At 48.8% G+C, this 24,297-nt stretch overlaps 1 protein-coding gene and 1 long non-coding RNA gene across 3 annotated transcripts in view; one reads left to right on the top strand and one right to left on the bottom strand.

Annotated features, from left to right (window-relative positions):
• Positions 1-1,323: 1,323 nt before the first annotated feature.
• On the bottom strand, positions 1,324-4,370 carry LOC106150150. The gene is made up of 3 exons (XR_001236782.1): positions 4,197-4,370; positions 3,829-3,993; positions 1,324-1,364 (listed from the first exon to the last, which is right to left on the bottom strand). It is a non-coding gene; the product is annotated as an uncharacterized LOC106150150 (long non-coding RNA).
• An 8,269-nt stretch (positions 4,371-12,639) lies between these two features.
• The window catches only part of Tmem229b (transmembrane protein 229B), a 60,466-nt gene continuing 48,808 nt past the window's right edge, over positions 12,640-24,297 (top strand). Inside the window, exon 1 of one of the 2 annotated variants that reach the window (XM_013521895.1) lies at positions 12,640-12,664. The gene's annotated coding sequence lies outside the window, so the exon portion shown is untranslated. Of the gene's footprint in view, positions 12,665-24,175; positions 24,233-24,297 lie in introns of those variants that run through there. The other variant, XM_005399079.2, reaches the window with a different exon arrangement.

Below are 24,297 nucleotides of genomic sequence, written 5' to 3' on the forward strand. Positions count from 1 at the left end.
GCTCCTCCGCCGCGCGCTCCCCGGCGCCTCTGAGGCCGATCGCGGCTCCGCTCCGCCGGCGGCTCGCGGCCGGGCACAGGAAATGACCTCAGCAGGCCCCAGCCTCCCACCGCTCCGCACCGCTGGCCGGGGGACGCTCGCGGGATGGGGGCCACCCCCGGGTCCTCCCCCTGAAGCAGGTTCCAGCGCTGGCCCGGCCACCTGTAAGAATGCGGCGCCCGGATACTGAGAGCAGAGCCCGCATTTCAAACGGGCTGCCCCTGCTGATTTGTAGTTGGGGGAGAAACGGGGGTGTCAAGCGCAGTCCAAAGAGTACTTTGCTTGCTTATGTGCATATTTTCTTAGTTTATTTCTTGTTTGTTTGGTTTTTTGTTTGGTTGGTTGGTTTTCTTCCGGTACCAGGAATCGAACTCACGACCTTGCGCTTGCGAGGCAGGCGCTTTGCCGCTGAGCTAAATCCCCAGCCCCTTCTTAGTTTAAAGGAGAAGGCCAGGGAGCCAGAAAGGCAAGCGGGACGCTCATCAGGAGGCCTCGTAGCTCAGGCATTTGCTGTCCCTCACTCACCCATTATACTCTCACTCCCAGGAGCTGGTGAGGTTGGTGCAGGCTAGGAAGGTGCCAGTGAAGACTGCGGGGTGGAGCTTTCCTGTCGGTGTAGCTCGTGGTTGAGTGCGACATTAGCTTGCACCAAGCCCTGAGTGCGAGCCCCAGGGCCAACGAAAAGACAAGAACGAGGAGGAGGAGGAAGAAGAAGGAAGAAAATACAGTGCGTTCTTCCCCACTGCAGTGCTTCAGTCAAGGCCAGAACAAAAGCAAACCAGCACCAGGGCCTGTTTGTCCAGGAGGGCGTTGGAAGACAGGTGCCCGAGAAAGGTCCCTGGCCCCACCCCAGGTTCGAATCTCTATCTCTAGGTGCGCGGCTGGGGACTTGCCCTTTGAACCAGCTCCCCAGCTGGTTCTCCAAGGAGAGCTGTCAGTCTGGGTCACCGGGACTCCAAAGGCTGAACTTGAACTTAAATGGCTTTATATAACTCAAGGAGATTGAGATAGATCGGTCCCATTTTGTGGAACCCTGGCCTCTGCTGTCCCCTTCAGCACTCCAGAAGTTGCCCAAGGAAGCCCAAAAGCAAGTCCTCTGGATTTTCCAAAGAGGATGTTGATTCATTCATTCATTCACTCTGGTTTTTTTTGTTTATTTGTTTTGTTTGTCTTTTTGAGACAGGGTCTCACTATGCAGTTCAGGATGGTCTTGAACTCACTTTGTAGCCCAGGCTGGCCTCGAACTCTCAAGGATCCTCCTGCTTCAGCCTCCGGAGTGCTGGGATTACAGGCGTGCGCCACCACATCTGGCTCATTCATTCACTCTGAACCGTGCACAGGGTATAAATTTCAGTAATACTCAAAGGTAACACTACCCCTTTGTCCCCAGATCACCCATGTCAAACACAACTGTAAAACTGCACCTTTTCAAGGTATTTTAGGTATACTTAAGAGTTCATATATTCAAGGTAAATGAATATATACCTATTTGTGTGTATGTATTCACTTCCACCTTTTAACACATGCTTTATTTCTCTTAATAATATCTGTTGTCTCTAAGTTGGCATATTAGCACACCGAGAGCAGCCTTGATCTTTTAATAGTTTCTTAATACTTGTAATAATGAATATTTAAGATGTTTCCAACCTTTGCCTGTTATATATCTGATTACGATGAATGCCTTTGTACATATTTCTTGGTCCATATGTGGGACTGTCCATATGATTTAATAATTTAAAACAGATCACTGATCCAGTCATGTTGGCCCACATGTATAATTCCAGCACCCTAGGAAGCTGAGGCAGGAAGATCACAAGTTTGAGCCCAGCGTGGGCAATTTAGTGGCTTAGTGAGACCCTGTTCCCCCAATTTTTTTTGTACTGGGCATCGAACTTATGACCTCAGGCTTGCCCTGCAAGCATTTATGTCACTAAGCTATATCCCCAGCTGTGTCCCAAGATTAAAAAAGAGTCTGGACATAGGTTAGTGCAAAGGTCCTGGTTCAATCCCCACTAGTGAAGAAGGAAAAAAAAGAGACACACATGCACGCATGTGGCAAAGGAGAGAGTGCAAATTTTAAATTTCAAAAGCTGGTGCCAAATGGCCCTCAAAGGAAGCTGCACCAACCTAACTTGCATCAGTATATTCCAGTGCCCCTTCCTTCCCTCCAGCCTGGGCCAGTCGCATGATTTATGCAAACTTTTTAAAGGGAAAAGCTAAACAAACTAGTGTGTGTAAGGATTTTATTCTATTTTATGTATGTATGTGTGTATGTATAATCTTTGCAGTACTGTGAGTTGAACCCTGGGTCTTCTCACCTATCTACATCCCCAGCCTTTTCTTTTCTTTCTTATGGTGGGCATGGTGACACACAACTATAATCCCAGCACTCAGGAGGCTGAGGCAGGAGGAGCGTCGCAAACTCGAGACCAGCCTGGGCTACAAAGTGAGCTCAAGCCCAGCCTGAACTGCATAGCGAGACCCTGTCTCAAAAAACTCAAAAATAAAATAATTCTTTTTTTATTTTGAGACAGATTCTCCCTAGATTGCTAAATTGCCCACACTGTGTTTGCACTTGTGATCCTCCTACCTCAGCTTCCCAGAATACTGGGATTACAGGCATGTCAGGCATGTGTCACCATACCTAGCTATGTTTATAAAGATTTTAAAAGACTTTTAGGTAGAACTAAGAACACCACTCAGGAGACTGAAGCAGGAGGATCTCCATGAGTTGAAAACCAGCCTGAACTGCTACTGAAACCCTATCTCAAAAACAAACAAACCAACCAAACCAAACCCGACTACTGTTATCTCAGAGAGAAAGTATTAGTGTGACTTCCATGTGACCCCCTCCCTTGCTTTGGGCTCTCTTTTTATCCCAGTTGTGTAACTTGGGCAAATTCTTTAGGCACACTGAGAGTTAGTATTTTTAACTCTTCAGTTTCCTTATCTTCTACCTTTTTTTCTTTTTGGTGGTGAGGGTGTAATTGTTTGTTTTCAGACAGGGTCTTGTGTGTTGCCTAGGCTGGTCCCAAACTCTCAATCCTTCTGTCTCAGCCTCCCAAGTTCTAGGATAACAGTCATGTACCAGCCGGTTTCCTTATCTTTAATGTGAGGACTGTCAGTCTCTCTGAGGTTAGTTTGAAGATGAAATCAAATAGCCAGGCGTGGTGCCACATGCCTGTAATCCCAGCACTCATGAGGCTGAGGCAGGAGGATCATATCAAGGTCTGAGGCCAGCCTAAACTGCATAGAGAGATCCTGTCTAAAACAAAACCAAAGCAAAAAAAAAAAAAAAAAAAAATTAAATCAAAGAATATAATTACAAATCTTGGGATCCAATAAATGATACCGATCCCCCCGCCTTTTTTGGTATTGAGTATTGAACATAGGGCTTCTCACCTACTAGGTAAACGTTCTACACCTGAGCTATATTCCCGGCTTTTTAAAAATTTTACTTTGAGACAAGGTCTCATTAAATTGCCTAGGCTGGCCTCAAAGTTGTGATTGTCCTGCCTCAGTCTCCCAAGCAGCTAAGGCGACAGGCAGTGCACCACCATGCCCAGCTTCTCCAACATTTTATTTTGAAATCTGCAAACTTCATAGAAGTTGCAAAAAAAAGTCCATGAAATACTCACATGCTCGTGCCTCTCATTGGAATTTACCAACTGTTAACATTTTGCCACATTTACTTTTACTGTTACGTGAGCCATGTCCAAATTTCTCCACTGGCCGCAATGTCTTTCATAGCTGGGTTTTGTAGCTCTATTTATCACTTCCGATCCTTACCTTGTGCTCACGGAGGTCAGTGATGGTTCCCTCCTGGCTCCACAGCCTGACCCTGCAGGAGCGAGGCCATCGGAGTCCACTGGGGGCGGAAGTTTCCTAGCGTACACTTGAGGTCTTCTCATCAGCCTTCTTTGCTGAAGTTTTCTCTGCCTGGCTCCAGCCATCCTGGAGGGCATTCTGGAAAAGTCCTTCCTGCCGGCCCTGCCTCCCTCCCAAGGGTCCTCCCACTGGGTCCCTGGTTAGCACTGGGGAAGCCTGTGGTGCCCTCAGCCACCGCCCCTCACCCCTGATGCAGGAAGTAGCTGAGGAAAAGTGTAGAGAAAGAAGGGAGGGCGCACCTTGAAGCCTGATTTCCGAACTAGACCCACCTTCTCTTCTAAGGGGCTTTTATTTTGGTCTTTTGTTTTTTCTTTTTTGGTGTCAGGAATCGAACTCAGGGCCTCGCACTTGCCAGGCAGGCACTGGCCGCTGAGCTACATCCGCAGCGCTCCAATTTGTGTTAAACATTAACCCAGGACCAGGATATCCAGGTCTGCACACAATGGAGAGAGTAACCAGGTAACCCAGTTTAGACCCAGGAAGTCTCTGGGTGTGTGTCCAGTCCTCAGCAACCCTGGGCGTGCCAACCGCAGCCCTAGTTACCATGTCATTGACGATACAGTTGTGACCCCCACCTCCTGATCCACCCTTGCCCCCTGTGGACTTCGGACACCATGACAGCTCCTCCAAGGGCCGTGAAAGAGGGGCAGAGCCAAACCACTCATTGGCAGAGGCAAAACCTCAGACCAACCCCTCAGTCCCACCCTAAACCCTAACAAAACTTTCAGCACCAGCCTCCTTGGAGCATGAGCTGGGCTCACCAGCCCCGCCACCCTGTGCAGTATACTTTCACTTTCAGTGTCTTTGATCTTGGCTGGTCCTTTGGGTGTCCTGCTCAATTGTTTGTTCAAAACATCAAGAACTTGGACGACTCCACCTCCCCTACTCCGCCCAATCTAGTGACAGTCCCACCTAAGAAATGCATCCCTGGGCCTCCAAGCTGCCATGCCTCTGATTTAACCCTGAGATGAAGAGAAACTTGTCTTTGACCCAGTCTTTCTGGCTTAAGACGCATTTTATGTGAGCTTTCAGAGGAACTGAGGCTGACCATCGAGCTCTGGCTGCAGGCCAGCTTCAGACAATACCATCAGCTGACGCTGACATCGCTCCTTCCCTTCCTGTCTCCCTGCATTCATTCACTGATGGTAGCTGACTTTGAAGCTGTTCCAGGTGCTCTGTAAGACGCCCCTGACTGTAAGCTGGGGAAAGCCGCATCCTTGCTCCCCGACTCAGTTTGTCGTGCTGTAAAATGAGAAAATTATTTCCTAGCACAGTTGCCCTTGAGTTTAAAATAGTTGAGAGTTGGAGGAGCACGCAGGATCATGAGGAAGTTACCACCGCAGAGAGAGAGTCTGCAAAGCTGAAATAAAGACCATCTTGGGTACCATCTTTGGCGAGTGCTGAGGGAGCAGGAGAGCAGGAAGGGTGAGGGTGGGAACTGGGGGACACAGGAGCTGGAAGGAGCCCCAGAACCCTCAGAGGAGCGGCGGAGAAATGGCACTCAGCACAACACGGAAAGTTCAGAAAGTTCCTTTCTGTTGGATGTAGCTTATTATTTCCAGATGGCCTGAAAAAGGAAGATGGATCGGAGACGGGAAAAGCGCCACCACGTGCCCCGGGTTGGAGGGGCATTTCTGCGGGAGGCCGATGAGGCACCCCTTGCCGAGGAGCCTGAGCCAGCTTCTGCTTTGGTGATGTTGGGTTCTTTTATTACCGATAGGACCCGCAAGGTGAGTACTGTGGAGGCCATTTATCTTCTCCTCTACCACCACTTACAGGTAGGCTATTAAAGATGGCTAAGGCCAGGGCCAACTTTGGTGGCGCACAGCTGTGATCTCGTCGTTCAAGTACTGAGGCCGGGAGTTCGAGATCAGCCTGAACTACCTTGTGAGACCCTGTCTGAAAAAACAAAAACCAAAACCAAAACCAAAAGGCTTAAGGCCAAATTCTGCCAAATACAATATATTGGCAAGCAGACACAAAACAGCTAACCTACTTCCAGGAAGGCAGGCAGTTGGCGTGGTCTGGTTTTTAACCATTCATTCATGAATCAAGGGCAGTAGAGCCTGGCTAATCTTCCTGGCCGGCTCCATATTGTGAAAACCACTTATTTCACCAGTGAAAGATTATTTCTAGCATCTCTCAGGAGCATTAAGCCCTTGGGTGTAGATCTGGATGGTCTTTGAAGTGCTTATGTAACTGAGCTCTGGAGTGCAGATTCCTGATTAGGCCACTTCAGATGCTAACTCCTTGCTCTGGGGTCAGAGGAGAGGTCAGTTTACACACACATACACACACACACACACACACACACACACACCCCGGAGGTTTAAACTCAAATGTTTAAAAAATAAACTCCTACTGGAGTGGGTATAACATTATCCTAGGACTAACCAGTATTTATTAAGCAAGAGAAAAATGAGGAGATGCCAGCCAAGGGGAGTGGGACAGGGAGGAACTACCCTGTCAGGAAACGGCTGTGCCTGGCCAGTTCAAGACTCTGCTGGTTGACGCTTAGGGGACTGCTGGATGGTAGCGCTAGGCTGCAGGAAAAAGGACGGGAACCTGGGAACTGACCAGGACACGCTGCAAATCCTGGCACTACTGCTTAGGTGGCCATGTGGTCCTTGAGGCGGTTAAGTTTTCTGAGTTGTTTATAAAACAGTGATAGTAGCCATTCTTGTCACTTAGGGTGTTGAAAGAGTTCAATGAGATAGTATGTTATCTGTCATGTGACTTTCAAATAGTAGGTTTTTGTTATCATCAGTCTTTGAACAAATATTTGTTGAAGGTCTAATGACCTTGAGCATGTACCATCTCCCAGATGGGGATATAAAGATGCTCAAGCGGCCTCTTTGTTTTAAGATGAATAGATCTTGGGCTGGGGATTTAGCTCAGTGGCACAGCGCCTGCCTGGCAAGTGCAAGGTCGTGAGTTTGATTCCCGGTACCCGAAAAAAAGCAAAAAAAAAGATTAATAGACCTTTTTTTGTTTGCTTGTTTTGTTTTTCTTCCGCTACCAGGAATTGAACTCACGACCTTGCACTTGCCAGGCAGGCGCTTTGCCGCTGAGCGAAATCCCCAGAACCCCCCCTTTTTTTTTTGGTGCTGAGAATTGAACTCAGGACCTTGCGCTTGCCAAGCAGGTGCTGTGCCACTGAGCTCTATCCCTGGCCCCGTTTAAGATTGTAATAGCAGAGGCTGGAAGGACAAGAGTAACTCTAGGAGAGCTAGTTAAATGTTTGACATTATCCCATAAAAACCCCACCTTCTGGGCTCTGGGCTTTGAGGAGACCCCTCCTGCTTCACCCAAACCCTCACAAATCTTCTGTTAGAAAAAGAAGAAAGGGAAAGGATGGAAGTATGAAAAGCAAGAGGAAGAGAGAGGTCTCAGATTCTCAGGAGCTCTTGGACTAGTTATTTATTTTTTTAGCTAGAGTCTCACTGTGTAGCCCGGGCTGGCCTCCAACTCACTGCGATTCTTCTGCCTCAGCTTCCTGAGTGCAGACATTACAGACATGCACCAACACACGTGGCAGTAGGGTAGTTTGTTGTTTGTTTGTTTCTTCCTTCCTTTATTTATTTATTTATTTATTTTTCTTCCTTTCTTTCTTTTTTCTTTTTGAGATAGGGTCTTGCTATGCAGTTCAGGCTGTACTTGAGCTCACTTTGTAGCCCAGGCTGGCCTCAAACTCGCAGTGCTCCTCCTGCCTCCGCCTCCTGAGTGCTGGGATTACAGGCGTGTGCCACCACGCCCAGTTTGGTAGTTTCTTTAGAAATGGCTCACCAATCAAAAGTATCCCAGGTTCTTCTTGCCTCAGACAAAGAATTGGATGAGACAAGCCAATAACAGTGCCAAAAATTTATTTGAAAGTGTGAACTAAATGGGTATGGAAGAAACCAGCCCTGCAGAGCTACCTTGGGCTGAACACAGAAAAAAAGAGGGTAAGAGCAAAAATGAAAGTATGCGTCTCGTCCGAGAAACGTGGTGCTGGCTACCGTACAAACTCACACACGATAGCAGCCACTCTTATGCCGTCCACGTGGGAGCTCTGGAGAAGTCCTACAAACTGGGTCCTGGCGTTGCCCTGGAGTCTTGTGATTGACAGGTCCTACCCAGTTCCCCCAGCCAGCTTTGGCGCCCCCTGTCTCCTATATCACTCCTGCCTCAGCCTCCCAAGTGCTGGGGTTATAGGTGTGTACCTTCGGGTTGGTTCTGGTCCAGCCTCTGCCTCAGGAGCCAAGGGCAGAATTTAGTAGCCTTCGGTCACTGAGAGATCCTCCGGAGGCTATCTACTGTCCAGTCTCTGAGAGCCGCTGGGTGACTGTGGGTTGGGTCAGAGAATCTTAGGATCACTATCCAAGCAGGATCAAGAGGGCAATGGTTGGACTTACCATGAAGAGCAGAGGAGGCAGGCAATGAGATGGTCAGGGGCAGAATCTGTGTGCGTGTGTTTGTGTGTTTTAACTTTGACCATGGGGTCGTCTTCCCTTTTTGTTGTTTTTTTTCCGGTACCGGGAGTCGAACTCACAACTTCGCGCTTGCCAGGCAGGCGCTGTGCCGCTGAGCTAAATCCCCAGCCCCTGGTCTTCCTTTTATTCAGTTACTCACAAACATATTCCCAAGCACTTGCTATTTCCCAGGCTCTGTGCTAAGAAGCAAAGTATAACAAATACGACCCAGTGAACTCAGGGCCACGGCTCTAGGGCTGGCGGTGCCTGCCCTGCATTCTTGGCGCTTCCCAGCCAAAACGCAGCATGGAACTCATGCAGCGAGGACATTGCTGGAAAAGAGAGCCAGGCCGGGCAGGTGGAGAGGAGGGCGTTTCCTCTGCGCACAGGAGTCAGTGTTCCTCCCTAAGGTGGTTGCAAGGTGGAGATGGGGCTGGAAATGTCGCTCAGTGATACAGTGCGCAAGGCCCTGCCTTCAAACCCCAGCACTGCAATGATTCGATAAATCAACAGTGGAGATAAAGGGTCTGCCCGATGCCTGGCGTAGGCACGTCTTATTAAACTGCTATTTAATATCAAACAAGGAGGATCTTGAAGGCATGAAAACATAAACATCAACCCAAAGACTGGGGACTGACAAGCTAATACAGAAGGGGGGTGGGTGGAGAAGGGGGGTCTGTTCAAGGAGGATTTCGATGAGGAGGTGGACAGTGATTCCAATGTAAAATCCTGAGGGCACTGATGGGAAATACAGACTCCAGGCCCCAGCCTGGCCATTTGGGTCAGCAGGCCTAGGACCTGCAGGTTGTCATACGTACGTCGCACTCTGACACCGCAGCGATCTCGGGCAACAGCTCCAGGGAGGAGCATGGGTGGAACTGATGTCACGACAACACGCACCAGTGCAGAGATCCGTCCTGTGCAGCTGCGGGCCTGTGAGCAGGAGACCGTGGGGTGGGAGCGGAGAGGAGGGCCACAGGGAAGCTGAGTGGGAGCTGTAAGGGTCAGGGAAATAAAGCCCTAAATCCAGACATTCCACTGGAATTCCAGATCATTTTAGAGCTTGCATTATCATGGTTTTATACCAGCTGCCTTCTCCATCAGCTTTTTTTTTGTCTTTTTGAGACAGGGTGTCACTATGCAGTTCAGGCTGGCCTTGAGCTCACTTTGTAGCCCAGGCTGGTCTCGAACTTGCAACGATCCTCTTGCCTCAGCCTCCTGAGTGCTGGGATTACAGGCGTACACACACAGCTTTCATCAAAGATGGAAACAATGGCTGCTCACATCCACTGGGGAGGGAGGAGCTGGGCAGGGACAGCTCCAAGTAGGTGTCAGGTTCTCAAGCAGCCTGGGAAGACGCAGGTTCTAAGAAGCCAAGGAAATTCAACCCCGTGGGGGTGCTGCTTGTGGCCTCCTCCTTCTCTGTGGCACATATGTGGCAGCTTCAAACACACAGGTTTTCTTTTCTTTTTTTTTTTTTCCCGGTACTGGGAATCGAACTCATGACCTCACACTTGCCAGGCAAGTGCTGTGCCGCTGAGCTAAATCCCCAGCCCCCAACACACGGGTTTTCAAGCGGACAATGTGTGGCCTCTGCGGTCCGGCTTCCAGGGTTCAAAATGCAGCTCTGGCACGTGGCCCCATTCAGGGCTCTTAGGAAGAGCAGTACAGTGTATTGCGCACGATATTATCGTCTTTCCCACCCGTGGCAGACCCCAGCCGAGAGGGGAGTCTTCACACCCTGACCTCATCCCCAAACTTGAGTCCTCATCTGAGCTCCCCCCAGCTCACGTCACAGGTCTTGAGGTAACGCTCCGCTTTCCCACCATCAACACATGCTTGTCGCTGTGGGCCAGGGTGCAGGAGAGGGACATCACAGGCGCAGAGGCTCGTCCGTGGTGGCTGGGCCTGCGGGGCTTTCCTTTTCCTGAGAGGCTGCTTTTCCTCGTGGGAAGAGGCCTTGGATCTGGCTGGGGGGCCTGACACAGGGCTGTGAGGGCCAGTTCTTGCCCAGCCGCTGTTTTGTGATCTGAGGACGGTCTCCGCAGGTCTTTGTGCCTCTGCGTGTTCAGCTGTGCGACAGGAACAGGGCCTTGGTGGCTGCCTGTGCGTCCAGAGTAGGTGGACACGTCCGAGGGCCATGATCTGGGAAAAGGGGTGCTGCTGCGTGCAAAGCATGTTGTTAGCTGGGGTGACCCTTGCTGGATGCGAACAGAAGCAGTGTCGCCGAACATCCCTGGGTCACAGCTGGCCATTCCACCGAGAACAAGTGGAATCTGTCCAACTTCACTGAAAAACAAAAGGTTTAAAGCTGATATTTAATGTTCCAGGCACCTGCTAAATGCTTTACGAGAAGTTAGAAAGAAAAAAATTAGACGCGCGATTTTAGCGCTCTAGACCGAGCCTGGCCTGAGTTGTGAAACCCTGTCCTAAAACAGAAAAAGAAAAGAAAGAAGATTAAAAAGGAAAAGAAAAACATTTTACAAGGAATGCTCTCGCATGAATGATCTTCACTCTCACAATTCTCTGGGTCTGAGTTATTTTTCTCTTCCTTTGCTAAGAGAGTAAACTGAGGCTCTCCCAGGCCCAGCGGCTGGGGCCAACCTTTTATTCTGTGTTTGGGGCCTGCTTCACCGAGGCACGGGGCCCCTGCAGGGCGCCTCCCAGCCAGAGAGGCTGCAGTGATGAGCCAAGCACCCCAGCACTCCCAGGAAAGGGAGAAGGTGGACACAGGGCTGGGGCCCAGCCGCCTCCCCGTTTCCCCAGTGCCTTGGTCTGGAACCAGTAGGTCGGAGGCTCCTGTGACCCATCAGGACTTCGCCTTGTTGTGCTTCCTGTCCGTTGCACTCAGGCTCAGAGTTTTTAAGAGGAGCGGCAGGACTCACCCTCTTCAGGGTGCTTTCTTTGCAGCTCCCTTTGTGAAAGGGGATTAGTTCAGGTCACTTAACCCGTCCTCCCTCTCCAGTTTTGGCCGTGACCTGCCGCAGGCAGGAGGCTAGCTCTCAGCGCCATCTAGTGGTGAAGATGGCCTGTTTGCTGGAAGGACTCGACCCAGTTGCATCTCGGGCCAGTGCTTGCTTTGGTCACCCTGAAAGGAAGCGGTTAATGAGGATGTAAGCTCTACACGTCTTGTTCCTGCTCAACTTCATATAGTTTCAGGTAAGAGCTGCTGTAGGAGGATCTCAAGTTCAAGGACAAACTTGGGCAATTTAGCAACAAGCTAAACCCTGTCTCAAAATTTTAAAAAGGGTGGGGCCGGGAGAGACCCTGTATCAAAAAATTAAAAAATAAATAAAATAAAAAAGTGTGGAGATGTAGCTCAGTGCAAAGGCCCTGGGTTCAACCCCCAGTACCCCTGGCCTTCCAAACTAAGAAGACTAGACAGAAGCAGGAAAAATTGAAAAGAACATTCTGCTCCTTTAGTCCAGACACCTAGCTTGAAAAATGTGTGCTTTCTTCTATGCAAAGCACGAGACCTAAGGCACCACGTGCAGCCATCAGCTGGACACTTTCCAGGCAGACCTGTCATGCAGCCGTGTGACACAAGCAGGGCACAGGAAGATACTTTTCTCCATGAAGTCCAAACTGAGGCCAAAACACCACCACGCGCTGTAACCCTACAATGGGGAGGCTGAGGCAAGAGGATCTCCTAGAGTTCGAGGCCTGCTTGGGCTACATAGTGAGTTCAAGGCCAGCCTGGAATACGTAGCAAGACCCTGTCTCAAAAGCAAACAAAACCCAACCTTCGGGTTAAGCACCATCTTGGCTCCTCTGTGGATAAACGGTGGAGCCCTGAGCTGGAACCAGACTGCTGGCCTCTGTTCTGTGTCAGGGGCTTTGCGCAAGTAGAAGTGAGGCTTGGCATTTTCAGAGGGCTGGCGTGGGCCATGCATCTTTTTAAAAGGAATCTCTGCATTTCGAGTTTCTAAACTCCTTGGTCTAGGTCCAGAGGAAGAGTGCTAGCCTGCTTCCCTTTTCAGAGTGGGCCCATCCAAAGGAGGCAGGTGGAGGTGACAGACAGGTCTTTTGTGCAGAAGAGGGTGAGCGGAACAGGCAGGTTGCTGTGTATCTCCAGGAGACAGTGCCCTGGGAGCAACACAGGCCAGTTGCTCCTTCCCACGTGACATGTTCCCACACTGGCCAGAGGGGAAACTCTCAGCTGGTTTCTGGAGTGGTCTGATTGTGAAGGCATCAGTTTCCTGCGCACAGGGGATCAAGCTTGTGTGGACCCAGCATTCTGGAGCAAAAGATTCTCCGGGAAAAGAATGTGGTCCTCACGGAAAATTGTAAGTGTTGCAATAAATGCACTGCAATATTTACTTACTTATTTATTCATTCATTCATTTATTTGCCTTTTTGAGATAGAGCCTGCCTATGCAGTCAGGCTGTCCTTGAGCTCACTTTGTAGCCCAGGCTTGTCTCAAACTTGAAATGATCCTCCTGCCTCAGCCTCCCGAGTGCTGGGATTATAGGCGTGTGCCACCACGTCCAGCACACTGCAGTATTTAAAATAAGTTCCCCTAAAGATATTTGCCACTCAAGCCAGTGGTGAGGCATACAAGACTATGCCCTTTGTAGAGGTGAGGCTCACTGAAAATAATTTTATCAGTGTACATTTGTGGTACAGAATAGGGATGCTCGTTTTGGGGGATTGGAACATGCATACGTTATATCCTGATTATTTTCAATCACTTTACCCTGCCCTCCCTTTCCTTCCCCTCCCCTTGACCCCTCTACCCTGTCTTCAAGAGTCTATCTTGTAGCTTCCTATAATTTTCTATTTATCTTATTCATTTTTGGTTTTGATTTTTCTTTTTTTTTTTTCTGGTACCAGGAATCGAACTCATGACCTCGCACTTGCCAGGCAGGTGCTGTGCTGCTGAGCTAAATCCCCAGTCCCTGGTTTTGATTTTTTTGGGACAGGGTCTCACTATGCAGTTCAGGCTGGCCTTGAGCTCACTTTGTAGCACAGGCTGGTCTTGAACTCACAACGATCCTCCTGCCTCAGCCTCCCGAGTGCTGGGATTACAGGCGGGCATCGCCGCACTCGGCTTTATTTATTCCTTTATTTATGAAAAGAAATACGGAATGCTTCACAAATTCACACGTCATCCCTGTGCAGGGGCCATGCTACTCTTCGCAGGGCTCTACTTTTAGTACGTGTGATGCCTAAGTGAGCACACTGAGCTTTCTCTTGGTCTCCACTCCGGAGCCCTACCTCTTCCCATGGCATTTTGTGATTCTGTGTCCTGCTTTGAGCTGTGTCACTGAAGATTTCTCATAAGTGATGTTAGGAAAAGATGAGGGAAACCTCCGATATAAAGAGCAGCAATAATAGCAAAATAAAAGAAAAAAGGACACAACCTAAGTGTCCACCAGTTGGGACCTAGTTAGTAAGGTATTAGGCATACAGCTACTACAATTTAAGATGAAGAATTATATTTATTGACATGAAAGATATTCATTACTTAACGTCAAATGAAACTTCTAGCCAGATGTGGTGGTGCTGCCTGTAATCCCAGCCCTGGGGAGGCTGAGACAGGAAGATCGTTGCGAGTTCAAGACTAGCATGGGCTACAAAGTGAGCTCAAGGCCAGCCTGAACTGCACAGGGAGACCCTGTCTCAAAAAGACAAAAACCAAAAAAAAAAAAAAAGTCAAAAAAGAAACTTCTAGAAAAGTCTGTAGAGTATTATTCACTTTATATAAAACTATAAACATCGACTCAGTCTTTTTCCCCCAAACATTAGAAGTTTTTATCTTTGGGTGTAGAAATCTGATACAACGTTTTTAGTTTCTGCTTTGTTCTTTTCCATATTATGTAAACATTTTACAAGGAGTATGAATCATTTCTCAAATAAAGCTATTAAAATGTTTTGAAAGTATTGATCTCATGAGTAAGGAAGAAAGCTGAGATCTGGGGACATTGACAAGTGACTCAATAAAGCCACAGTCTTTGTCAGTCCAAAAACCAGGATGTACCCCTGCGACCACCCACCGTTCAAGTTTTGCAGCAACTCTCTGAGTCCTGCCTCGAGCTGGTTAAGATCCTGGGGCTGGATGTGGACAAGTGGGGATCAGTTTTCAGACGGGCGCAGACCCACCTGCTTCTTGTACTGTGTGGGTCCCTATCATCTCTTCAAAGCAATTAAGCTGAGACCACAAGCGCATTACCGGCTCCCTATTTTACAGTATGCTCTTGTGGTCTGGCAGTTGTCCAGGTCTTGAAGGAGCAGACACATGTCTGGGGATAGAGTTAAGTTGAGCCCTTACTTCTGGTGCAAGCCCACTTCACATCGTACCGGGAAATGGCGTTTTCACCAATTCTCTCCAAGGCTTGGTGGGTATAATCCAGAGGCCTGATGGCATGAGGGTCTGGGTAGGAAGAGTGTAGCCACTGATTTCAAGGAGGAAGTCCCAAGCCTGCCTTCCTTCCCTCTACCCTTCCCACCCCTCCATTGCTACCCATGTTCCTCCACACTCCCAACTGCAGCCCAGACACTCATGAGCCTTCCTTTGATGATCCTAGAGCTCGGGGGCACCATCAGCTCATCTCCAGGATAGGGGGTTGGGGCTGAGGGGGCCCATTGCCTTCCTATAATGTGAGTTTGGATTTACACAGGAAAAGCCCAAGGGCGAGACAGAGTGTTAATCTCCCATCACACAACTATGGGGCACTTGGAAGGTCAAGGTGGACTCCTAAGCAACCAGCTCCTTCCGTAGCCTCTCCACCCTGAACATAGACCTGCAGGTCCAGAACAAGGCCCCTCCCCACCGTGCTCTTCTTTGTGTTACTGAAACCCCACCTTCTCCGTCTCTGACCTGGGGGTCTCTACTGTAGTCCCCCAGGAGGCCACAGCTCCGTATACCTGATATCGCTGCCCACGGATGTGAAAAATGCCGCACCAAAGGTGTCGCTGACCCTTCCCCATATCCGTGCTTGGCCGAAGGCAAAGAGAAAGCCGACCTTGACCTGAGCTGTGGATGAAAGGGAGGCAGGAGTATTGATCGAAAGGAGTCTGTGAATTTACAAATACTCATTCCTGAGCCAAGCCAGAGTGTTTACAAATAAACTGTGGTAGAGATAGACCTGACTGTGGGAGCAACCCCAGTGTAGAACACAAATAATCACAAACTGTCCACTTCCTGCAAAGCAAGGAATTCAAAGCAGTCACCTGAGGGCCAGGGATAACGGGGGCACAAACAGAGCAGTCACTAGCACATGAATAATACGTGGTTGTAGACTGTGGTGTTCTTGTCTTCCGTACATGTGGGTCTCGATCTTTCTCACCTGTGGGACCCCACTCCTTCGCATCGTGCAGAGGACATTAATAGCTGTTGAAAGGATCAGGTTCCTTGAAACCAGGCACCTGGCTTTCCAAATAGCACAACACTAGGTATAAGACACTAAAATGCATTTGCTAGTTAATTAATAGATGTTCTTCTTTTTTGTCTTTTTGAGACAGGGTCTCGCTATGCAGTTCAGGCTGGCCTTGAGCTCACTTTGTAGCCCAGGCTGGTCTTGAACTCTCAACGATCCTCCTGCCTCAGCCTCCCGAGTGCTGGGATTACAGGCATGCGCCACCACCCCTGGCTTTAGATGTTGGACACTAACGGAACACCTCAACTGAACTAATTCCCCAGGCAAGATGGCACCCTGGGGTCATCAACCCCTCCAGCATTCCTAAAGGTGGCAGAGTTCTACAAGGGCCAGGACATGGAGGGTAGAGAGAGGAGGGACAGGTTTTATCCTACCTCCTGTGATGCAAGTTGCACCCCAGTAGCCCCAGCTAGGCCATCTCTCAGCCAGCTCCAATGGGAGATACCTTTTGTCTCAGATCTACAGAAAGAAACATTTTTCTACTTGACCTCATCCCGGGACCTAGGGAACCAGAGATTGGTGCTTGGAAGAGATGTTGTGATAGAGATTCTTCATCTATGTTGCTGAGGCCCAAGATACTTCTGCAATCGCTGTGCTGGGGTGAAATTTCTCTTTGAACTGATATGGTGAGGTTGGGACGGGCACACAGTGTGGGGGGGATGGCTTAGATAACAACATAAAAGCTTTAGTTGCAAAGCCTTCTCAGGGGCTGGGGATTTAGCTCAGCGGCAAAAGCGCCTGCCTGGCATGCAAGGTCGTGAGTTCGGTTCCCGGTACCGGAGAAAAACCAAAAAAAAAAAAAAAGCCTTCTCATAACCAGACTAGCCTTCACAATGCTCCTTTGTCCTTCCTCAGACGACTAAGCTCCTTGTATCCTGGCAAAGGGAGGCGCAGAGGGGAGGTGACAAGCTTGGAGTGCGGTTTATAATCTCTGGGGCAGAAATTCTATTAAATATGCCCAGCACCTGGCTGGACCACTGAGCCGGAAATGAGAGCAGCTGAGTGGGCCCGGTGAGGGAGGCAGGTGGGTGGAATGGGGCTCTCCCCATGTGTCCCAGGATTTCTGCTCAACCCTGTCCCCCAAAGGATTTACAACCTCCACGCTGAAACCCAGCTTCGAGGTATAAAGTGGTGTGGCCTCAGTGTGTGTTCACATTCTTACTTTGATTTCATTAGCTTTGGGCCTTTCCTCTCTTAATTCACTGCTAGTCTTAGGAACCTGCGCTGATTTTCAGGGCTGTTGTAGAACACACAGATCAGTGTGTGATGATGCTTTACAGATGAATTCCCATTGTCACAGGATCCTAAGTTCTTTATGTTCGGACTCAAGGTGTCCCTGAGTACTGCATCATCTTTTATCCATTGCATTTTCCTTTTGGTAATGAAAAGAGAGAGGACATGACTTTTAAATAACCCCTAAGGAAGACTAGGATGTAGTTCAGTAGTATCACTCATGCTTAGCATGCACAAGGCCCTGGGTTCAATTTCTAGCACCCAATATATATTTATATATTCTCCAAAAGTAGGAGGACATATAATTTTGAGAACTCTGTGAAAGCATATATCTGGCCAAGGATATAGCTCACTGGCACCACACCTGCCTAGCAAGTGTGAGGTCATGAGTTAGATTTTTTTTTTTTTTTTTTTTTTTTTTTTCTTTTTGAGATAGGGTCTCACTATGCAGTTCAGGCTGGCCTTGAACTCACTTTGTAGCCCAGGCTGGTCTCGAACTTGCAAGGATCCACCTGCCTCAGCCTCCCGAGTGTGCCTGGGATTACAGGCATGCGCCACCACGTCCAGATGAGTTTTTCCAAAGGGAAAAAAAGAGAGTATATATCACTTTCCCACATGGAATAGATAGCAAGTCTTCTGATATACCAACAACCGACTTGATCATTTCCCCTGGGCTTAATACTTCCTCTAGTACTCCTGGCAATTCTTCTGTGATATTTTATGAAGGTTTAAGAACATTCTTAATAACTTTTTGCATTTGCTTTCCCTGTCACAATTGACCTACTACGTAGCTATGCAAAGTTCACAAAAAAAAAAAACTATTTTTAATGTAATTTGTGGACTTACCCTAATGTAAATTATAGACTTTGGGTGATAATAATGTCATCCAGCTCTGTACCGGTCCCGGCAAGAGAAGCGATATTTGTTGTTCTGTATCTATGTCAAAGCCTCCTGCTGCTCTCTTGAAACTTATGTTTCTCCATTCACCTTCTCTCATGGCTGAGAATCTTACAGAAACAAAGAACAGTGAGATCCTGCTATACACTGAAAATGGCCCAAAGCCGGAACTGACAACACCAAATGCTGGTGAGGATGTGGAGAAACGGGAACTCTCGTTCACTGCTAGGGAAATGCAAAAATGGGGCCTCCACTTTGGAAGATGGTTTGGAAGTTTCAAAACTAAACATACTCTCACATAATCCAGCAATCATTCACCCTACTACTTACCCAAAGAAGGTGAAAGCTTATATCCACATGAAAACCTACATGCAGTTTATAGTAGCTTTATTTGTCTTCTGTGGTGCTGGAGATGAAACCCAGGACCTCATGCATGCTAGACAAATGCTCTACCACGAGACTGCCCCCCAGTCAGCACCTTTGTTCTTAATTGCCATAACTTGGAAGGGGTCACAATGCCTTTCAGTAATGAATAGATAAAAGCTGGGCACGACGGTGCATCCCTGTAATTCCAGCACTTGGGAGGCTGAAGCAAGGGAAATGCAAATTCAAATCCTGCCTGGGTAATTTAGTGAGATTCTATCTCAAAATTAAGTTTTAAGATTTTGAAAAAATTAAAAGGTTGGGTACGTAGCTCAGTGCAATGCTGGGATCAATCTTCAGTAGTGCAGACACAAGCAAACAAAATTCCAGACAATGGAATACTATTCAATGCTAAAAATAAATGAGCTATCAAACCATAAACCAATCAGAAGAACATTTAAAAGTATATTGAGCCAATCTGATGGAAAGGGTACATGTTATCTGACTCCAGCTAGCTGATGTTCTGGAGAGACAGTGGAAAGATGGATGGCTAGTGGGGAGGGAGACATGAGTACACGGAGCACATGGAGCAAGGGGATGCTTATGGCAGTGAAGATGCTCTGTGTGATACTGTGATGGCGGGTACATGTCATTCTACATCTGTCCAACCCCATAAAATGCACAACACCAAGAGTGAACCCTAGCACATAGTATGGACTCTGGGGGTGATAATGATGTGTCAGTGTAGGTTCATGAATTGCAACTAAGGTACCACTCTGGTTCGTGAATTGATAGTGGAAAATGTTATGCCTGTATGAAATCTGGGTGTGTACGGGAAATGTGCTCAGTCTTGCTGTGAAATTAAAACTGCTCTAAAAAATAGAGTGTGGGCTGGGAGTACTGCTATGAACTTGTAGTCCCAGCTACTCAGGAGGCTGAGGGAGGAGACTTGCTAGACAGGACAACTTAGTGAAACTCTATCTTTGAAACAGATTAACTCAGCACTCAGGAGGCAGAGGCAGGAGGGTCATTGTGAGTTTGAGACCAGCCTGGGCTACAAAGTGAGTTCAAGACAAGCCTGAACTGCATAGTGAGACCCTGTCTTAAAAAGACAAAAAAAAAAAAAGATTAAAGAAAAGAGTCTAATGAAAAAAAAAGTTTTAATTTACAAAAAAGAACCTTATAAAGGCACTAAGTCGGGTTTAAATGCCCCGTGTGGCGTATTTCTACTTCTCATAGACATCTACTGTTTGCGGTCACTGAGCAACCTTTGCCTGCTTTTGGTATCAGCCCTTTGATTTCTCTTTCACTGCTCGCCTTGAACTCACAACGTCTGAAACTGTGGGGCTTACACGAGGGGTCCCGCTCGGTCCATAGGGAAGGTAGATGCGCAGCTCAACCTGGGAAAAGTTGACTTTACACTTGATAAAAAGATTAGAGACTAGTTTTTCTGGCAGTAGAAAGCCTTGTGGAAACTCTTAAGTTACTTTTCATGACTGGCCCTCTGAAAGCTAGTGCTAGTCTTTTTTTTTTCCCAGCATGAAGGATTGAACCCAAGGTTTTTGCCCTGAGTTACATCTCCATCCATTTTTAAATTTTTATTTTGAGACAGGATCTTACTAGGTCACTAAGTTGCATAAACTGGGCTCAAACTCATCATCCTCCTGCCGCAGCCTTCCAGAGTGCTGGAATTACAAAGCGTGCCCCACCACACCAGGCCAGATCTGGCCAGGTCCTAGGCTTTTTGAGATTGTTTTCGTCAGCATCCCCTTCAGATCTGAGCCACCTGATCATATACTGTCAATAAATTCCTTTCAGATTCAAGATAGCTAAAGTCAGCATCTGTGGCTTGTAGTAAAATATATATATATCTCCTAAATGATCACAAGCCCGTTCCTTAGCCTCACTGTAACCCCTTTTCCTCCCTATATTAAGAAGGGACTTTCCCTCTGTGTTCAAACACCAGCTGGCCTGGGACCCTCTGCTTTCAATCTGTACCTAAGTCTCTACAGCCGCGATAACTGTGCCTCTGAGGTTCACCTGGGGCCACTCTCCCACCCCTTCCTACAGCTCTGCACACAGGCCTCCGCATTCCTGGGGTGAAAAGCCAGGGGACCCACTCAGCGCCACAGACGCTGTTTTGAGGTCCTCTGCTATCGCAGACTGCTCTGCCCTGTACACGCCTGCTGGTGCACTCCTGCGTGGTGGTGCACTCCTGTAATCCAAGCACTCGGGAGGCTGAGGCAGGAGGATTGTTGCAAGTTCAAGGCCAGCCTGGGCTACAAAGCGAGCTCAAGGCCAGCCTGAACTGCATACTGAGACCCTGTCTCAAAAAGACAAAAAAAAAAAGCAACAACCAAAACTCAAACACCAGCGTCTCACCAAGACGGCTCTGTATACCCATCTCCGCGCTTTTCTTTCAGCTTGTTTTCCTGTAAAGCGGATCCAACAGATTCCAAACTCAAGACTGCCCTCGGCACGGGTATTTTCTCTGTTTCTACCCTTGCTCCCTCATCACAATGTCTGTGACAGACTGGCTGTGACCCTCCCTTGACCTCCAGGTCCTGTGCTCCTTTCCAGGCCCTTTCTCCTTGGGCCGTGGGCCCGCCCATACCCTGAAATGATTCTCTTGAGCCACATCTCTCCTAGCTCTCGGTCAGAGGGCAGCCCCCCCCCGGAACCAGTCGTAACGAGTGTTAAGAAATCTCTCTGATTCCCTTCAAAAGTCATCAAGAACATTCCTCATGGTAGAGACAAGAACAAGCCCTTCATGGATGGTTTGCTCTGGAGGCAAGACAGCAGTTCTTGTCCTTCGGAAAACAGGCCTAAGAATCTGACGTGTTCAAGGCACTTTATTTTCTTTTAAATTTTAATTTTCTTTTTTATTTTTTTTGAGATAGGGTCTCACTATGCAGTTCAGGCTGGCCTTGAGCTCACTTTGCAGCCCAGGCTGGTCTCAAACTTGCAACGATCCTCCTGCCTCAGCCTCCCGAGTGCTGGGATTACAAGTGTGCGCCACCACACCCGGCTCAAGGCACTTTAGAAACAACAAAGACACTTGCAGGGTGCTTGTTTTTACTGCCTGGTGGTAGAATGGAGTTGTGAAGAGAAATACCATTAACTGCATACTGTGGTGGGGAACTTCCAGGACAGTGTGGAGGTGCTGTCACTGATTACCTAGGTACTCCATGCCTGTAATCCCAGGATTCAGGAGGCTGAAGCAGGAAGATGGCAAGTTTGAGGTCAGTTTGATCAAGACCCTGTTTTAAATATAGATCAGATAGAGATAGATGGATAGATAGATGATAGATAGATAGATTCATTCCAGGTCTGCCTGTGTGAAATCTATGTCTGTCTGGTCCACTACACCATTCCACTTACTTTGATAAGACAAGAAGGAAAACAGGGCAAGGCATTCTCTGGTCTGTATTAGTACAAGGGCTTAGTTTGTCCAGGGACTCTCTGTTTTTCTTTTTTTGGTTTTTTGAGACAGGGTCTCACTATGTACTTCAGGTTGACCTTGAACTCACTATGTAGCTCAGGCTGGCCTGGAACCCACAGTGATCTGCCTGCCTCAGCCTACTGAGCCCTGGGATAACAGGCGTGCGCCACCACACCTGGCTTGGGACCCTCTGCTTTCAATCTGCACCTAAGTCTCTACAGCCGCGATAACTGTGCCTCTGAGGTTCACCTGGGGACACTCTCCCACCCCTTCCTACAGCTCTGCACACAGGCCTCCGCATTCCCGGGGTGAAAAGCCAGGGGACCTACTCAGCGCCACAGACGCTGTTTTGAGGTCCTCTGCTATAGCAGACTGCTCTGCCCTGTACATGCCTCATTTTATTTGAAATCTTGATGCAGATGGAAAGGACCTTGGATGGGGTGCTGAAAAACCTCAGTTTGAACTGCATTTTGCTTTCCCTAGAAATCTAACCTTGACCAAACCACAGACTCTCTGAGCCTTGATTTCCTCATTTATGTAATGCCCTACTCAAATAAAGAAGAGATGAGCCAGGCACGGTGGTATCTGCCTAGAATCCCAGCACTCAGGAGGCTGAGGCAGGAGGATCCCTATGAGTGTGAGATGAGGAAAGTCCTGATTGTGGTGTTAAACCCAGGAGACAGCTGGTTAAAGACTGGTTAATCCTTGTGCCTTAGCTCCTAATTCTTCCTTCTTTCTGCTTCTGTAACTGGTAACTTGGCCTCTCTACTAAGAATGAAAATATTAATATTATATATGAATACATTTTCTTTGACCTCAAGGTTTATTTTTTGCCTCTGATTTTAAGAGAAATTCATTCCTGTGGGCCCCTAAAAATATTGTTGGCACTGCACACCCTGCCTGTCTAGCGTGCCTAATGGCTACGGTGCCGGGAATTCAGATCTTGTTGCCTTTCCAGCCCATTACGCCTTCCTCTAAGCAATGCTGCCTCCCAGAACCAGAGAGAGCGGAGCCAGCTGCCAAATCATCAGAGACAGTGGGAGCACTACGACTTCACGGCGAGGGTGCACGGGACGTCCCTCTCAGCCTGCTGGACCTTGGTGAAGCCGTTTCTCCCCAGGGTATGCGTGTCGAGGGCAGCTGTCTCCTGTCTCTCTGACAGCGTGGTACGCACAGCCCATACGGCCCTGAACCCTTCTTCTTCTCTCCCTGTCTTTCCCCCAGCAGAAAGTAGTTTCGTGTTACTGAAAACCTCCTGTGGACTGAGGACTTTGCATGTGTGATATCATTGAGCCATCACAGTACATTTATGAAACAGGCGATATGGAGACATTCATTACCCAAAGGAGGATAAGGAAGGTCAATGGCTATCTCCTTCCTATGCAGCTTTAAGGAACCCAAGGTGACTCACTCTGTCCCCATCAGACATCTAGTGTTGCCGGGTGTGGTGGTTCATGCCTGTAATCCCAGCACTGGGGAGGCTGAGGCAGGAGGATCTTTGTGAGTTCGAGACCAGCCTGGGCTTTAAAGTGAGCTCAAGGCCAGCCTGAACTCCACAGTGAGACCCTGTCTCAAAAAGACAAAAAGAAGAAAAAAAAAGAAATCTAGTGTTTTTCTTAAGGAAGACTGCATTGATCACCCCAAGAACAGGGTATGCAGGGAGCTGGGTTTAGAGCTCCTGGAGTACACTGCCCACTTCCAGTTTCAGGACGCACCCTAGCTGATCTTTGAATACCCTGATCAGGGGCAGAAGGTTAATGGAAGGCCCATGGCCCCATCAGACAGTTAGAGGGGAGACACAGTACCAGATTAGGTTTAAAAAACAGAGCAACAAGCCCGGCGTGGTGGCGCATGCCTGTAATCCCAGCACTCCGGAGGCTGAGGCAGGGGGATTGCTGTGAGTTCCTGACCACTCTGGGTTACAAAGTGAGCAGAAGGCCAGCCTGAACTGCATAGCGAGACCCTGTCTCAAACAAAACAAAACAAAACAAAACAAAATAGAGCGGCTGGATGAACCTCAGCTTCCCTGTCAGAGCAGACTCCAGGCTGCCTTGGACCTCCCAGAGCTCTTTGTCCCGGTGGGCAAGGCTGCGGTAGTACTCTGTTTAATCTTTTCGGCATAAACTAAACCGGGGGCTTGGGAGGTTCAGGCCTTGCTTTAGGCAAATCCGTTCCTTAAACTTCCATAGGCCTCTGTTTCTCCGTCTCGGAAATGGGAATAATAAGCTGATACGGCTGTTTCAGTGAGTGGACGACACGGGCACAGTGCTGGGGTCACAGTGCCTTTAATACCCAGCGGCGCTCAGGTAGCCCGGGCCTGCGTGGTGCCCACACTGGATGCGGCTCACGCGGTCCCAAAGCTCCGATGCAGGCGGAGTGCGGCGGTGGCGCGGAGACGCCGAGGAGCCCCGCGCCGCAGCCACCTGCACCGCCAGGGCTGGGGACGCTTCGGGCCGGCGGGCGCGCAGGAGTTAAGCAGGGCGGAGGGCAGCGCCCGCCAGCCGGAGCATGTGCAGTTTGCGCCGCATCCGTACTATGGGTGAGTGCCGCCGCCGCCGCCGCGGGCTCGCTTCCTCCCGGGCAGGGCGGCCGCAGCCCCTGCCC

This window comes from Chinchilla lanigera, unplaced genomic scaffold, assembly GCF_000276665.1.
Source record: "Chinchilla lanigera isolate Chin_1 unplaced genomic scaffold, ChiLan1.0 scaffold00065, whole genome shotgun sequence".
NCBI lineage: Eukaryota > Metazoa > Chordata > Mammalia > Rodentia > Chinchillidae > Chinchilla > Chinchilla lanigera.